The 16,967-nt window shown below is 36.1% G+C and overlaps 2 protein-coding genes across 3 annotated transcripts in view; both read left to right on the forward strand.

Moving 5' to 3' along the window:
- The window catches only part of LOC307127360 (uncharacterized protein), an 866,317-nt gene that overhangs the window by 24,286 nt on the left and 825,064 nt on the right, over nucleotides 1-16,967 (forward strand). The window lies entirely within an intron of this gene.
- The window catches only part of zfyve9a (zinc finger, FYVE domain containing 9a), a 40,433-nt gene that overhangs the window by 1,589 nt on the left and 21,877 nt on the right, over nucleotides 1-16,967 (forward strand). For both annotated transcript variants that reach the window (XM_079818489.1, XM_079818490.1), the window contains exon 2: nucleotides 16,148-16,247. The gene's annotated coding sequence lies outside the window, so the exon portion shown is untranslated. The remainder of the gene's footprint in view (nucleotides 1-16,147; nucleotides 16,248-16,967) is intronic.

The following is a 16,967-nucleotide window of genomic DNA, read 5'->3' on the forward strand; positions in this document are numbered from 1 at the left end:
CTGTATTTTTCTTACTTTTTTTCGGCTTTATGTTCAGGATGACTTATAAGCAATTCATGGATGAAATGCCATAGCAGGCCTTAAAGTTTATCCAGGCAGTAGCAAGAAAGTGACAGCGAAACCATTCCTGGGGTGCGGAAGCAATCAAACTGAGCTTCATGTCAACAGTCTTAGCGGCACAGTGTGCTGCAGAAAGATGCTTTGCGAAATGAACAATAACAGGAAGAAAAATAAAAGCTACAGTGCAATATCTCAACATTCCAGAGGGTTGCAAAAGTTATCAAGTCCAAACTGAACTAGTCACATGACATTATTCAAATTTAAGTGGTTACATGGGAGAATAGATTTTACTGGGATTACAGGGTGTGCCGATGTGTAGGAATGTGGTAAAATAACACGTTTAACTCTTTGAAGCCTACAGTATCATGAGATATGAATAAGTCATCTAAATGTTTAACATGATCCAAACTTTGCTGAAAAACTTGTTGAAAACAATCTTCTGCGTGCCTTTTGCCCTCTAATTGATAGCTCATACTTTTGTATCAAGTAAAATACCTTTTAGGCCCTGTCCCAAATGGCACCCTAAACACTTGCGTTCTTCCTGTTATGTAATGCTGCTTTGACTGTCTGGTAGAAGTCTGCGGAACTCGGCGGTGTGCATCGAGGTCCGTGTGCATCAAGCTACGCCTTTGTTTAGAATAAGCGACCTCTAGCAGCAAAACTTACATCCTGTGCCTTTAAGTTACTTACATTTTAGACACAATATTGATTGTTTTTGCTCTTTCACTAAACAAAGATCACTTACTGCAGAACTATTGCGCATTCTCAAAGCAACACTCAGCAGTGTTTTGTAGCTGAACGAATCTGTTGAATGAATGATTCAATGACTCACTCGTTAAGTGACTTGCCGCCACCTACTGGTGGTTTAGTTTCATGTTTAAAAGTATCATTGCATTTTTTCCAACATTTCTTATAGTTTGTATATTTAATAGGGGTATAACGGTACACATATTTGTATTGAACCGTTTCGGTACAGAGCTTTCGGTTCGGTGCACGTGTGTACCGGGTGCAGTCTTTAACAGTTAACTGTCGACTTGTTGTAAGTGCGGAACACACAAACATATGAAGTATTCAGTCCATTTTATCATGAAATTCAAACGATAAATGCCGCTTTGACGCTCTTTAATGTGACGTGACTGTATAGACGCTTTATCGACGCGTCAGTTCAACTTCAAGCGGCTGCGCGCAAGTGAATGCGATCATCTCTTCCTAAAGAATAAACATAAAATAACATCTCTTAAGGTATGTTGAGGAAACATTACAACTTAGTGAAATGTATCATTTGTAGGCCTGTCGCGATAGTCAATAAATAAATTAATCGCATGATAAAAAAAATTAGCTCGATAATTTTTCCGGCCGCAATAATTACCATTTGCCTGCTTGTTTGTTTTCCTCGTCTCTCTCTCTCTCGCTGACTGCGCGCGCGCCTCGTCAGTTTGGGGAGGTGTTTATATGACGTCATGCTCGGCCAGATTCGCCTGGAACTCGTGCTTCCTGCGGTTGCACAAAATTACAAAAACCGGGACCCTAAAACTGTGATACGAACCGTGGGTTTTGTGAACCGTGCCACCCTTAATATGCACCTAAAACACAATCATCCATTGCCGTTTTCATCCATTTTATTTATTGTTTTTGGTATTTATTCAAGTGCATTTTTTTGTTAACAGAATGAGAGTCCATTGCTTTTATTGTTTTTGGTTGTTGTGTTCATTTATTGTGGATATTTAAAATGTTTTCAGTGTTAAATAGTCTTTAGAAATAAAAGTTTATTGATCTTTGAAAAGGTGTACCTGCATTATTATGCCATTATCATTATTTTAGATGAAAATGGTCTAAGAACGACAATATTATCGTTTATCGCAATAATTTCCTGGCCAATTTGCACTATATTAGCCTATATATTCATTATATCCTACTGTTAGTGATATCTTGTTTATTTAATTTATGTCTAAATAAATCTGTCATGAAAATGACAGCCACTGTGTATAAATTATTATATTTCAACAACGGACTGGAGACATTTTTGTATTTGTTGTATTTGTTAATACAAAAACTGCCTTATGTGAAGCTTGAGCTAAAAATAAATAGCAACTGAATTTAGGCTAATAGTTTGGGCTCTTTTGTTAATCTTTAATAGCAATGTCTAAGTAAGAGCTCCCTATATAGCATTATCTTTAAGAAACTCTTAGTTATAATTGAATTAATTTAAGGACAGACAGAATTTTTTTCAGTAAACCACTGTTTAATAAAAATAAATAAAATTTTGTAAAACTGCTGTATCGAACTCGTACCGAACCCTGACTTCAAAACCGAGGTACAGTCAGTTTTGTGGACCGTTACACCCCTAATATTTAATGTTATTTATTGCAGTTGTAATTTTGCAGTGTAAATAATTTCATTTGATTGGTATCAGCCCTATAGTGTCTTATTATTATAATTTAATTTATTGATCAAATGGAACATTCATTTAATATTATGTAAAAAAAAAATAGGCCTTTATAAAGGAAAACTTTATAAAGGTAGGCAACTTTTCTTAGCAGACCTACAAAACTTTGTAAGAAGGTGTGGGATATGTTAGGTTTCTCTGCTAACGGCTCTGTAATGTAACAACTCATTGGCTGAAACAAAATTAGGTCATTATGTCACGCATAGTCACAATCTATATTCTGTTTACAAAAACTCAGTGTTTACCTCTGGTACAAATACATAAGTTAGTTCAGTGGAGCCACATGTTGCCTAAATGTTATTCCACTTTTTTGCAATCCTAAAAGTATTGCAAATTTAAATGTCTGGATTTAAAACCGTATTACGTCACAGGTGTAAAAATACAGCACCTTAGTTGACTGACTGTGCATGTATTATTCAGAGATTCTACCAAGAAATTAAATCTTAATCAGGCATGGTCGCTGGTTTCATGGGTCGCGCAACCAGCCTCTCCAAATACATTTTATGTTTATAGTTGCTTTAAAAAGCAATTAAAGCAAGCAACGTTTAACTGCGCACTATTCAGTCTATAGTGGATTATGCAGTCCTCCTTGAACTTCAACAATTAGCTGTGAGCGTGAAAACAACTCTTTTTGTATTTGAGCATGGGTGGAGTCACAGTGCGGTTTAATGGAAACTTTGTTGTTTTTAAAGGGTTTGTTGCTGTGAAGCCAGTTCTGTAGCAACGGTTGCAGATTGTAATTAAAGACTTGCATTTGTACAAGCACAACCTATTCAGTCTGTTGTAGAGACTTTGGGGATTTTTTTCCTGATGCGAAGAGTTTGGTTGGCTGGCTTTAAAATATTGTTTTATATCATGCAAGTTTGTACATGTCCAAAAGTATATCAAATTTAAAAGATCTCCAAAAGTAACACAATAGCATAATTGAACAGATCATGTATATATTTTTTATTTAACCAAGAAACCATAAGACATTCATGTTGGCAGTGAACTTGATTCTTTTGGTACAGTGAAGACCGAATGTGAGTGTAAACTCAGTAACCCTTCCTCGTTCGACCTTCCTTTGTTATATTAGGAGCCTTTGTGCAACAGTTGCTTCCATCAGCCCTTAGCTGATTTATTCTCAGAGTGATAATTGCTATTTTTCAGCCATGAGATTTAGTTGTGGTCCTTCATTCTACTTCTGTGATGGTGATGTCTGATCTAGGTTAGATGTTGTCCGTATGATCAGAACCACCTATGAGCCATTCTTCTGACCTTTTTTGGTCATAATTAAGCAATATCGAATGCACAAGAAGTATGGCTGCATGATATTGGAAACTGGCATTGCGATATTTAGTTTTTCTGCTATATTATGTACATGTGTATATGTTGCGATTATAAACATAATTTCACCAGATGATTTGAATAGCTCTATTTGGAAAGAACTAATCATTCTAGAATGATTGGGATGATTTTGCAGGGAAGTGCATCTGCATAGAAAATAATAAACAAACTACAAAACAAATACAATATAACAAAGATACAAATGAAATAAACAGTGCTTTAAGTTGCAAGTCTAACTGAAATCGAATAATCAAATTTAATGCATACTCTTCACTGTATGAATTAAATATGATTAATATTTGTTAAAGCTATAAAATATATACATTTTTTTCTTTTATTTTTTTTCTTTTGTTGTTTGAGTAACATTAATGACAGAAAGCAGCAGATTTATTAGGCTGCTGTCACTTTAAGACTGAATGCACGTATCCATTATAATGATACACATCCATTTTCTTTCTCAATTGTTTACATTCACTTAAGACATACATGACTGTGTTTATGAGGATACTTGCCAAGTTGGGCATTTTTACATAATTTTACATCCATGATGTGTCTGTTGAAGCACAAAAAAAAACAAGAAAGAGAAGTAAATTCGGTACAGGGCTCGACATTAAGCCTGTTCACACGCTTGCCCTTCGGACAAGTAAATCTGTCATTCACTTGTCCGAGTAAAACATTTGCTTGTCCAGATTGTTTTTGTAAATATAATCTATTCTGAAGCAATATTCTCACCAGTGTTTAATCAGCTTTGACATATTTAAATATGCATATTTGTCATATTTGTACCTTTTTATAAAGGGCATTTTTCCATAATCTTATTAAATATAGGATATGCTTCAGCTCTCCTTTTATATTCTTGAATTTGATCTATAAATTAAATTAGAATAAGACACTATAGGCTGTTACCAATCAAATTAAATGATTTGCACTGAAAAATTACAACTGCATTAAATCATGTTATGAGATTATTTTAAATATTTTTGAATATACAAATAAATATTGGAAAGATTAAACTAAACCACCAGTAGGTGGCAGCATGTGACTGTCTTAATGAGCGAGTCATTGAGTCGATTCAGTGAAACGGCTGATTCATTCAAGAATTTGGCGGTCGTTTACGAATAGGTCATTGAATCTTTGATTCAACCGATTCATTAAAACGCTGAATCATTCACGAACACACACTGTTGCTGTGAGATGCGTTACGGTTCTGCTGTGATATTTGTTTGGAACTATTTTCGCTGCTGAAATAGAACAAAAACAGTCCATATTGCTTCTAAAATGTAAGTGACTTAATGTTAAATAATTGTTTATGGAACTGGCGTATGAAATCAGTGTCATTTTCAGTTGTTATGGTATTCAGGAAAACAACACTCTTGTTAGTGTAATGTTGCTTAACTGTATCATATGTTATAAATATAAAAACTGCACAATTTTAAATATGTATGTTAACTGAGTTTCTTTGTATGAACGGTGCTCATTTGTTTTCTTTTATATTATTATCCACTATCGATCGCCACTTACACTAACTGAATGCAGAATCATTATTGTACTTTGGTGATTCCCTAGTTATTTTTTTTTTTTTGACGTTTTAACCAGGATACTTGTCCGTCGGGCAAGTAAAATTGTTTTTCATTTGCCCCTTCAAAAAATCCACTTGTCCCGGACAAGCGGACAAGCGTTAATGTCGAGCCCTGCGGTATTCGCATGCCACCTCTGTGGCTCCGTGTAGCGTGTACAGAAAACAGTTCTGCATCTTCTTGTGCTTCAAACCTTTAAAGATGCAGTGTGTAATATTTATTTATTGACAGAAATGCAATATAATATACATAACTATGTTTTCAGTGGTGTAAAAAGACCTTACATAATGAACCGTTATGTTCTTATTATTACCTTCGAATGAGCCATTTCTATCTACATACACCGCGGGTCCCCTTACAGTGAAGTGACCATTTTGCGCCATCATGTTTCTGTAGTAGCCCTAAAAGGACAAACTTCTCTACAGGGCACTAGCTACTTTCAGACAATGACATCTTTGTCCTGTGTCGGCCACTGTAGCTTCTCTATGTGCTTCGAAAGGGAGGCGTGAGCAGTTGCAATTCACAACCTCGCTGCTAAATGCTGCTAAAATTTACACACTGCACCTTTAAGACTCAATTGAATGTTTAAAAAGGACTTAAAACATGTGCAAATGATAAACTTACACTCTGTGATTGGTTAAACTTTGCAATTCACGAATCACATGTGTTCCTAACTGTTGGGGCTGGCCCGTACGGATCACTGATCAACTACTACCCCTATACTTATCGCTAGGGTTGGGTACCGAACTCTGTACTTTTAAGGGCACCTACCGAATTAAGTCGGTACTACCGAGTACCGATTCACATTAAATCAATTGGTACCAAATTTCGGTACCTGAGAACGCATCTGGTGATATAGACTAGTGTCTGTGAATATTAAACCGCAAAAAGACTATTTAAAACAAATCCTATTTAAATACGAATCGTATTTAAATACGAATCCTGCGTGTCTCTGTGCGAATGAATGCTGTAGATGCGCAGTTTACCTCACACACACACACACACACACACACACACACACACTCAGAATCATCGCGCGTGTCGGTCGCATGTTTCCATCTCTTGCCGTCTCATGTGAGGACATGAACGCATCAACCTCATCTCCAGAGCCACTGAGAGTCACTTTATGAACATTTACTGTTTCATTTGAGAAAAACTACCATCATGTCATAAACACACAAACTCAAAGGTCTTCACGGCAACCCGTCAAAATAAAAGTTTGGCTAGCTTACAGTAAATAACATTACTGTTATACTGTATAATTTAGATACGTCTCAGTGTAATAATAATAATATGTTTTAATAATATGTGTCGAACGACATGAGGGTGAGTAATTAATGATAGAATTTTCATTTTTGGGTGAACAAACCCTTTAACTAATGCTTGTAGCAAAACAATTTGTATAGTGTAGGTTTTCCTTTTATAGTTACCCTCTTCATTACCATTTTCTTTATTCATGTTTTCTGGTCTTAAGCGATATCAGATCTTCTTCTAACATAAAGCAGAAAAGAGAGCAAATGCCTAATCGGGGGTCCTGTTCTCCACCCTCACTTAAGCGGTTTGCATGACTGTGTTTCTTATTCCCCTCCTCCGTGCCTTCTTAACGTTTTGCTGACAGTGTGGCAAAGCATGCATCTTTAACTAAGTGTAAAATGTGTCTAGTCTGCTACTTTCAGAACCTTCTGCTTGGTGGAATATCTTTTCTCTCGACACACTCATTCTTATGTGAGACCGGCCTTCATCGTTACCCATTTGGCAGTGACAGGGTATCCACTGCAATGTAACAGAGGCAGCAACAACTTTGTACTCCTGATTTTGTCCATGTTCAAAGCTCTGCAAATTACTGGAAGTGGAAATGCTTTAATTTTAACAATATCAGGTTAACAGGAAGATTTTGGTTTTATTTGGACCTTAACCCTTGTTATGTTGCGGGTCAATTTGACCTGTATTGATTTTTAAGTTGTCAGAAATATCAGTTTACAGGGTTTTTCCTGCATTGAAATTTTTTTGGCGGCCGCCAAAACGGATTTTTGTCCCGCCAAAGCCTAATTTGATGAGTTATTGTGATTTATGAATGATGTAGAATAGATGCTGCGCTTGTGACTGAGTGACAGAGGGAACGATCAGAGAGCTCCTCCCCCGCGCACACTCTCTGGGTCTTCAAAATAATCAGTGTTAGCTGTTAGCGCTCTCATACGTCACATATTAATCCAAATAAAAAAAGTTCGGAAGACCGAAACCATGTTGCACGTGGCACATTCGGACAATTTTTCCTAGAATTACCGCTGGGTGTGAATTGCGCTCAAAAAACGTTGACTCTTCTCTGACCAGCTGACATAAAGCATACTTTCAATAAACGGGAAACAAATTATATTCAGTTATTAAGTGTTTTCTGTGTGTTGACATCTTTCGCGATGTAATAAGACGGGATTCGCACACAACGTGTTTTTACGTTCTGATTGTGTTAACTCAGAACACGCAACTATCTGTGTCTGTGAAGTGGCTTGCTCTTGGGTTGCTAGACCTCCAGTCAAGCAGGTGGCAGTACACAGACAGTAGCTTAGGCCAGTGTTTCCCAACCGGGGTGCCGTCTGACGAGAGCAGGGGTGCCGTGTAAAAGTCCTTTAAATATATTTTTTTTTGTTAAAATTTTTCAAATAATTCTCTCTTTGTAAACTTTGTTCATTGCATGCCGTATGTTTGAATATGACCAGTCATTTTCGCCGTCATGACCCGAGTTTAGTGCCAGAAGACGCGAATGAGAAGTCGCGCGCGCTGTGAGAATTTGTCTCTGTGCACTCATCCGACGTGTGCGCACTCAAAACCCTGAGTTAACCTATGTTTTTTTTTTTCTTGAAATGTTATTTTTTGTGTTGAGTTTTTTCCTCATTTAGGGTCATGAACATGTATGCAGTTTCAACACGCTGATGTGTTTTGACATATACACACAAAATTACTGTTTCGTTCATGATTTTCGAGGGTCAATTTGATTGCATATTTTAAACGTTCTAAGGCAACTAGAGACCAAAAATGGTTGAAAAAAATTTGTTACATTTTTATTTTAGTTTTTTACTAACCTATGAAGCTAAAAGATTAGCTTTTTCCCACTTTTTTCAATACAGAAATATTTTTTTGTATGCCACAAATGGTAAAAATTAGCTATAATTATTTTTTTCAATCTATCTGGAATACTAGTGTCTAACCTACATTGTTTTTCTTAAAATGTTGTGACTTTTTTTCCTCATTTAGGGTCGTGAACATGCATGCAACGTTTCAGCTTGCTGATGTGTTGTGAAATGTATTTTTTTTTTACATTTAAAATTTTTATACACTCTTGCTGTTCGTGGGTCAGTTTGACCCATATAGACCCAATTAGGGCTGGGCCGATAAACAATATCATATCGAATCGCGATAATTTATGTCAATAATGATGATAAGCTATGGACATTTTTACTCGATATAGATTACTCTAACACCCAATCAAACAGCTGATGTGTTTTGACATATACACACAAAATTACTGTTACGTTCATGATTTTCGAGGGTCAATTTGATTGCATATTTTAAACGTTCTAAGGCAACTAGAGACCAAAAATGGTTGAAAAAAATTTGTCATATTTTTATTTTAGTTTTTTACTAACCTATGAAGCTAAAAGATTAGCTTTTTCCCACTTTTTTCAATACAGAAATATTTTTTTGTATGCCACAAATGGTAAAAATTAGCTATAATTATTTTTTTCAATCTATCTGGAATACTAGTGTCTAACCTACATTGTTTTTCTTAAAATGTTGTGACTTTTTTTCCTCATTTAGGGTCGTGAACATGCATGCAACGTTTCAGCTTGCTGATGTGTTGTGAAATGTATTTTTTTTTTACATTTAAAATTTTTATACACTCTTGCTGTTCGTGGGTCAGTTTGACCCTTATAGACCCAATTAGGGCTGGGCCGATAAACAATATCATATCGAATCGCGATAATTTATGTCAATAATGATGATAAGCTATGGACATTTTTACTCGATATAGATTACTCTAACACCCAATCAAACAGCAGAGATAAACGCGACAACAGCCAGTCAGAGCCAGTCAGCGTGCAGCTTTTAACTTGCACATCAAAAGTACACACTCTACTGGTAAAGAAAACTGGACACGAGAAGGAAAAAATTTGTGAAAGCGGCGACAAACGTTAAATCAAAAGTGAAACTAGCCTTGAGTTATTATCCAAAGACAACAAATTTGTTGATACGCGAGCTCACTACAGCAGATCCGTTTACTCTGATCGGTCACGCAAACACTAAACAGCGCTATGAGATCCAGTAAGAAGTGCGTGCACTCAGCGAAAAACACAAATGTCTCGTGATTGAAACAATTTTAAAGCCAGACAAAACAGCGCTGACAAACAGGAGAAACACTGTGCGCAATGATAGAGTCCGAAGGCTTTTCGCTCTTATCCATAATTTACCATGGATTTACTGTTGTGACACTAACTGCACCATGGTACTGTGGCAGAAATGTGGGATATTCATATAGAATTGTATTATATTATTAATGCATTAAATGTATTAAAGAAGTAATGGAATATTATTACAGTATTTTTATTTAGCTATAGATTTGTCCATTTATAGGCTACTAAATGTTTTTAGGCTAGATCTACTGTTTTTCACACAAATACCATAGAAACCATATAGCCTAGATACATTTTACCAAGGTAGTGAAGAGCTATATGCGTGTTTTTAACTGTGGTTATCATGATCTAAATAATTTTAATAAAACTGTCATATGTAAATTTTACCATATAAAAATTAGGTTGTTACAATTTTTACAGATGTCCTTGTTGATGAACATAAATGTACATCTGCATCCACCTAACTCAAGCTACTACTACTGTCAACTCACTGTCAAATGTGCATTTCTAAGACAAAACATGTAATATTATTAATACTGCAGCTGAAGATATATGCCAAAGTCAGGCGACAAACCTGTTTCATGACTAGAAACAATTTCACCCGTTAGCACATGCAGAAACTAAGAGATTCATTTTTTCTATTAAAGGTCCCATGGCATGAAATTTTCATTTTATGAGGTTTTTCAACATTAATATGAGTTCCCCTAGCCTGAATATTGTCCCCAAGTGGATAGAAATGTTGATCGGTGTAAACCCGAGTTCTGGCTGTCTTTCTCTGCCTTTGAGAAAATGACAGGCCAGACGAGCCAATCCTGAAGTCTCCTGGTTTGACGTCCAAGCAGGAACGGTTACCTCCCTTTCCTCCGCCCAGAGAATCTGGCACGCCCATGCAAACGCTCGAGAGATCATTGCTTGTGAACGAGTGAACGCTGGCAGTTTCTCAGTGTTTGGATGTACAAATGAAAACTGAAAATTAGGGCTGTGCAATTAATCGAATTTCGATTTCGATTTCGATTTTGCCTCCCAACGATCACCAAAATAGTACAATCGAGAAAAAACGATTATTTTGCCTTGCGTTCTGAATGAAACGTGCACGCGCTCATCCGCCCCTCCCGAAGCCACAAACTTTCTCAGGTCGTGAGTCTCGTGTGCATATCATCCGCTGGAATTTAAAAACTCTGCGCGAGTAAAGATGGCAGAAGGAGGGCAGTTACAGCAGCGTTTGGTGAGCAAAAAAGGCAAAACCAACTCCGTTGTCTGGGAACAGTTTGGCTTCGAGGAATCAGACGACGAGCAGAAACATGCTACGTGCAAGATTTTCTACAAGTAGTGGCTGCAACGCAAGGAAACACCACGAATTTGTTTAACCACTTGAAAATTAAACAGAGTGACCTATGACAATCTAATAAAGAAACAAAAATTGACGAGAGCAGGGGTGCCGTGTAAACGTCCTTTTTTCCCCTCATATTTTTCAAATAATTCTCTTTGTAAACTTTGTTCAATGCATGCGAGTGCTGCCGTATGTTTGAATATGACCAGTCGTTTTCGCCGTCATCACCCGGGTGTAGTGCCAGAAGACGCGAATGAGAAGTTGTGCGCGCTGTGAGGAAATGTATCTCTGTGCGCTCATCCGAGAGCGCGCACACGTCTCACAGCGCGCAAATATTGAGTTCTCTTTGAAGTCTTGCTCTTGAACGGACAAACTCACACAAAACGTATGTCAACATGTCCATCTTGATGAGTATCCTAGCAGACATAGTCTGTATATGCCTTAAGTGAACTTTATACAGTCGATAAAGACGACGCATATCCGATCCGGATTGAATAGCTTTTGTAAGTTTAATTGGATTCATCTTTAATTTATGCACTCAAATATGCAATGTTATTTTACATTTGAGACATTTCTGTACCTGAAAACTAATGTTAGACGTACCTGAAAAGCATATCTAGCCGAACCATATTGTTGATCTTATTTATTTGTGATTATCATTTTTACGTGAATACTTTTATACTTTGATTTGAATATATGTTATATTATTTATTTTAATAGTTCAAAAAGTACAACAAATGTTACAATTTCAATTGAATTGTTGAAAGGTGTATTTTTAATAAATACAACACATTCCCAAAGTCATGTGAAATAATCGTGTTACATAATCGTGATTTCAATATTGACCAAAATAATCGTGATTATGATTTTTTCCATAATCGAGCAGCCCTACTGAAAATGTTCGTGTTTTCTATCTTGCGAGTCAGTGTTTTTGTACGTCCTCATCGCGTCTATCTGTTCTAAAATGTGCATACAGTCGTTTCTGCTCAACATCAGCAGAGTCACATCTTTAGAGATAAACCTTACACACGCCGAGGCTCGGCCTTCAACATCCCCGACCCCCAGTACTGCATCTGGCCCACAGCGGAGGCACCAAACGCGGCGCAAGACTAAGCAGAAGGGGGGTAAGCGTGAGGGTATCTGGGCTAGGCTAGCCAGCTATTCCCACAATAAACTGGATTACATTCGATTACTGCTGTTGTGTCTTTGTTTGCGCTGCGTACTCAACACTGACGCTTTCCATATGATAGGAACATATCTAAAAATAATGGTATTATCAACACTTATTCATAACTCGTTCATCTCGACAGCTGTAATGGTACTTTGCATGTGTTACAAAGTTGGTAATAATGATGAAGACGGACTCGGTGTGACTGGGACTCGTGTTTATTCAGAACTCTCAAATACAAACACAATAAACTCGCGCTGACTGACAGTGCTCTCATAACTCAGTAGTTACTATAAATAACTTTGTTAGCAATCGCTGAGCTCAGTCTCTGGTACATTAGTGATGTCCGGTTCGCGAACGATCTTTCTTTTGAACCGGTTCTTTTTAGTGAACCGAATCAGTTCACCAAATCGGACTGAATCGTTCTAAACGGTTCGCGTCTCCAGTCAGCGCTGATCCATAATTTACTAAAGTTACTAACTTTCTGACATGAGTGACAGCCCCTCCGACTAGAAATAGACTAATAACCTGAAGTATATGCTGTAACTAAAACAGTTCACTGAACTGAGACTGACAGAACCAATGTGAAGTGAACTCCGGTCCATCCATCTCTCTGGCAGCAGCTCGTGCCTGCTCGTGCCTCGTAGACCTCGTTAAACCACGCCCCCTCCGCTCATATTAAATGCAAAGATGTCAGCCAATCACAACAGTGGGCGTTTTTACTGAAGTCTCACAGCAAACACCCCTCTTGTAACAGGGCCTTCAGCCACAGGGCAAACAGCAGTATAGAAAAAAATGCCTTTTATTTCTAAATTATGACATTTTATGATGTAAAAATCATACTAACAATATAAGTACACCTCAGGAAACATTATAAAATAATAGAAAAATGCCATGCCATGGGACCTTTAAGAAATGTATTTAAGGATTAATGACTGGAAAAGTGTAAGGAATTAAAAAACGTGAAGTGTTTGTCATATTCTGACAATAAAGAGTAGTTTAAAACCACAATTAACAGTCTGGTTTCTATAACGTTCACTTAGGAGCAAAAATCTGCCTTTAAATTTGAAAGAAAGAAATATTTTACATTTATCGTGATAATTATCGATATCGACTGATATGAAAAGATTTTATCGAGATAATTTTGGGCCATATCGCCCAGCCCTAGACCCAATAGTTATTCAAAAGCACTATACAGACCCAAAATACAAAACACTTTGTTGTATGTCAGTGCTCTTCAACTCTAGTCCTGAAGTGCCAGTTTCTTGCTGAGTTTAATAACTTTTTATTTTCAAAGTTTGTAAAAATAAAAAGTTGTTTTACCTGTTAACTGTCTGTCCCACTTTTGAGCACAGACTTGAAAATTACTTTTCTAATTTAAATAGTTAAAAATCTTGAATACTTTAGAGCACAGACTTTAGATTGGTATCTTTTTAAAGGGAACTCTTCACAGATTATTGTAGAAGTAAAAAAAGTAAAGTTTAAAAAAAGTTATAGAAGTTTAAGTTTATGAAAATGTAAAATATTTAAAATACATATGTTTATATTTTATAGAAAATATACATTTTACAAAACATGTTCATGTTGAAAATCAAAGCTAAATATCTTAACAAGTTCTGTGCCAAAGTTTAGGATGATATCTCAAAAAAAGAACTTTCAGTAAGATTTTTTTTGTGCGCAGTAGGGCTGAACGATTTTGGAAAAAAATCTAATTGCGATTTTTTTTTTTTTTACCAATATTCCGATTGCGATTTTAATATGCGATTATTTTTTTTAACTCTTTAACTTCTGTATTATTCAACAATACATCATTGTATAGTAATGGTGGAAATCTTTAATTGGTACCTCACGATCCGATTCCGATTCTGGGAGTCACGATCCGATTCCAAAACAATTCTTGAACTTTTTCCTTATTAATTAATCTTATTAATTTATTAAAAACTTAAAATGTTTTTTATTATGATATGTAATTATAAGCTTTTTAAAATAACTAGGACATTATTACATTTTAATTAAAACAATTGCATGTTAATAATTTTAAATATATAAACTAGTATAGCTGCAAAACATAAGCTAGTAAATCATAAAGAGGAACAAAAAAACATACAAGCAATGAACAAAGAGTGCTTTCAGTATTTAAGAGTGTCTGAACTGAGTGATTTTTCTCTTTCTCAGCTTTACTGTTGTTTGATTATTAATCATGACATCATCATAGACAGCGGGAGACCTGCATTCACACTAATGCACAGATCTCTTTTGAAAAATAAGATATTTTTGCCCTGTCTGTTTAATTCATTAAGACATTACTGACGGTGTTTACATTAATTTTGCGTCATAAAAGCGTTTTGAGACGCACACAGACGCATGCTCGCGAGCACTCTTCACAAAGCGTCGCGTGAGCATTTGAAATGGAAAGCCTTCTGTCAGTGAGTTAATTATTTTTTAATATACAAGCACACTGCATTCCTAACGACATGAATGAAGCCTTTGTTGAGCATTTGTAAGGAAAATACCGGCGGGCGAGAACACACTGTAAGCGTGACATCAAGCAAAGTTTCTCACAGCGCATATCGTGTGCAAAGAAGCCTGCGAATGTCATTGCGATTCGCGCCGTCAACCTTTCCGGACGTTATGAAATATTATTTTATGGTTCGTGTGTGTGTGTGTGAGAGAGAGAGAGAGAGAGAGAGAGAGAGAAAGAGAGAGATAATGGAAGCAATCAGAATACGGGTGTTTCTAAAACACACGCAGCGCCACCGCGCACCTGCTGTTAAAATCTAAGCTCAGAATCGATCCAGAATCATTGGAGAGAGAATCTTTTCTCCCACCTCTATTGTAGCCTATAGTATGAACAACACAATATTAGATAGATCAAACACAGAGTTTTTTTTCCCTTTTAGGCCAGGCATATATGTGTAACGTGCCAAGTTGCTTCTTCTGGAGACTTTACTCTCGCGTGTCACGTGACCAGACTGTAATCGCAGCCTTTTCGGTTAGGAAAACGTATTTTATCATATCGCGATATTATCGCAAATGCAATTAATCGTTCAGCCCTAGTGCGCAGTACCAAAGTTTTCCACTATAAGACATCCAGACTCCACCAGTGACCATATTAGGACATATGATTCCATATATGGTTTGAGTGATCTGAACCATATATTTTCATACTTTTCAAAATATCTATGAAGTAGACATACTATTCAGAAGTAGTTTGGGCATATTGTTAATATTTGATTTGAATTCAATCTCTAAAATGCATATAAAAAAAAATATGGCAAGAGTCAGAGCGTGTGTTAGTTTGGCACCGCATCACAAATTAAGAATCTATCGCTATTGATCTACTGCTCTGTCATTTCTTTTGAAAATCAGTCACCAAATATGAAAATTAGAGTCTGAAAGCTTTCAAAATTACTTTAAATTTAGACTAAGATATTATTGTTATAAATGTATAATGGCAAATGTCCCACAAGTGTCGGGGAGGGGCTTAAAAATAGTGGTTAAAAATATTTTTATAAATCGTAAATTCAGATATTCATTATTTGTAATGTCTGAAAAGTATTGATATTAAAAGTTAATTGTTTGTACCTGATTGTATGGTTTTGTTTTTTGTTTTTTTCATGGTGTGATTTTTGGGGAATTGTATTGAATCCAATTAGGGTCAATTTGACCCGGACCATAATGAGTGTAACCAGAAATTGAACAGTGCACAAGGGCTAAGGGTATCAACATGAGGCATCCATTTAGCATAAGGCTGAATCAGACATGACAGGGAGAATTCAAACCAGTAGAGTTTGTATGTCATTAGTGAAATCTTATCATCCTGTTCTGTTTCAGGTTTGGCTGTCCAATGTGTGTGAGACTGGATGAGACAAGGGCTCAATCAGGAGCCTTTGTGCAGATTGACCTGCATTTACTGAAGAGGACCTCTGAGCAGGTGAGTTATTATTCTTGTATGTTTCTTGTTTGTGATCTAAGTTTACTGATTGATTTTCTGAAGTTACATTTAAAGTTTATGAAACTTATTTTTATACACCCACATTTATGCTATCAGTTCATGTGCACAACAACTAACTCAGATTAGTGCTCTGTGATGAATCACTTGTTGTATTCCTCATTTGTACGTAGCTTTGGGTAAAAGTGTCTGCTAAATGAATAAATGTAAATGCAAAGGTCTCTTAAGAGAGAGAGATCTTTAAAGGGTAAATATCTGCCATGATCCCTTTAAGTTAGTACAAGGTGATGGCAAAGGTAATCTAAACATTAAAATAGGTGAATATTTAATTTAAAATTAGTGCTGGGTAGGGTTCGTTACCGTTACCTGAAATTCAGAACCGGTACCCAACAGTACTTAAGGGATGTTTACACCAATAACTAAAGAAACTGTAAGTCATTTATAGAATTTTTGTTTACATTATGCCAGAGCTGCCTTGGTCGCTGTCTGCCGTTGTCTGTGATGTTTATTTACTGTAATATTTACCAGTAAATAGTAGGCTACTAGCTACTTAATTAACTGAATTCATAAAAATAACCATATTATTATTGTTTTCTTTTTAATTTCATTTCTATAAAAAAAGAAAATCTGTATTGTGTATTTTCTGGTAATCAAATGAAGACATAAAACATTAATTTAATTAATCTTTTAATTTAATTAAAC

The sequence above is a fragment of the Gobio gobio genome, assembly GCF_949357685.1.
Source record: "Gobio gobio genome assembly, chromosome: 6".
Taxonomy (NCBI): domain Eukaryota; kingdom Metazoa; phylum Chordata; class Actinopteri; order Cypriniformes; family Gobionidae; genus Gobio; species Gobio gobio.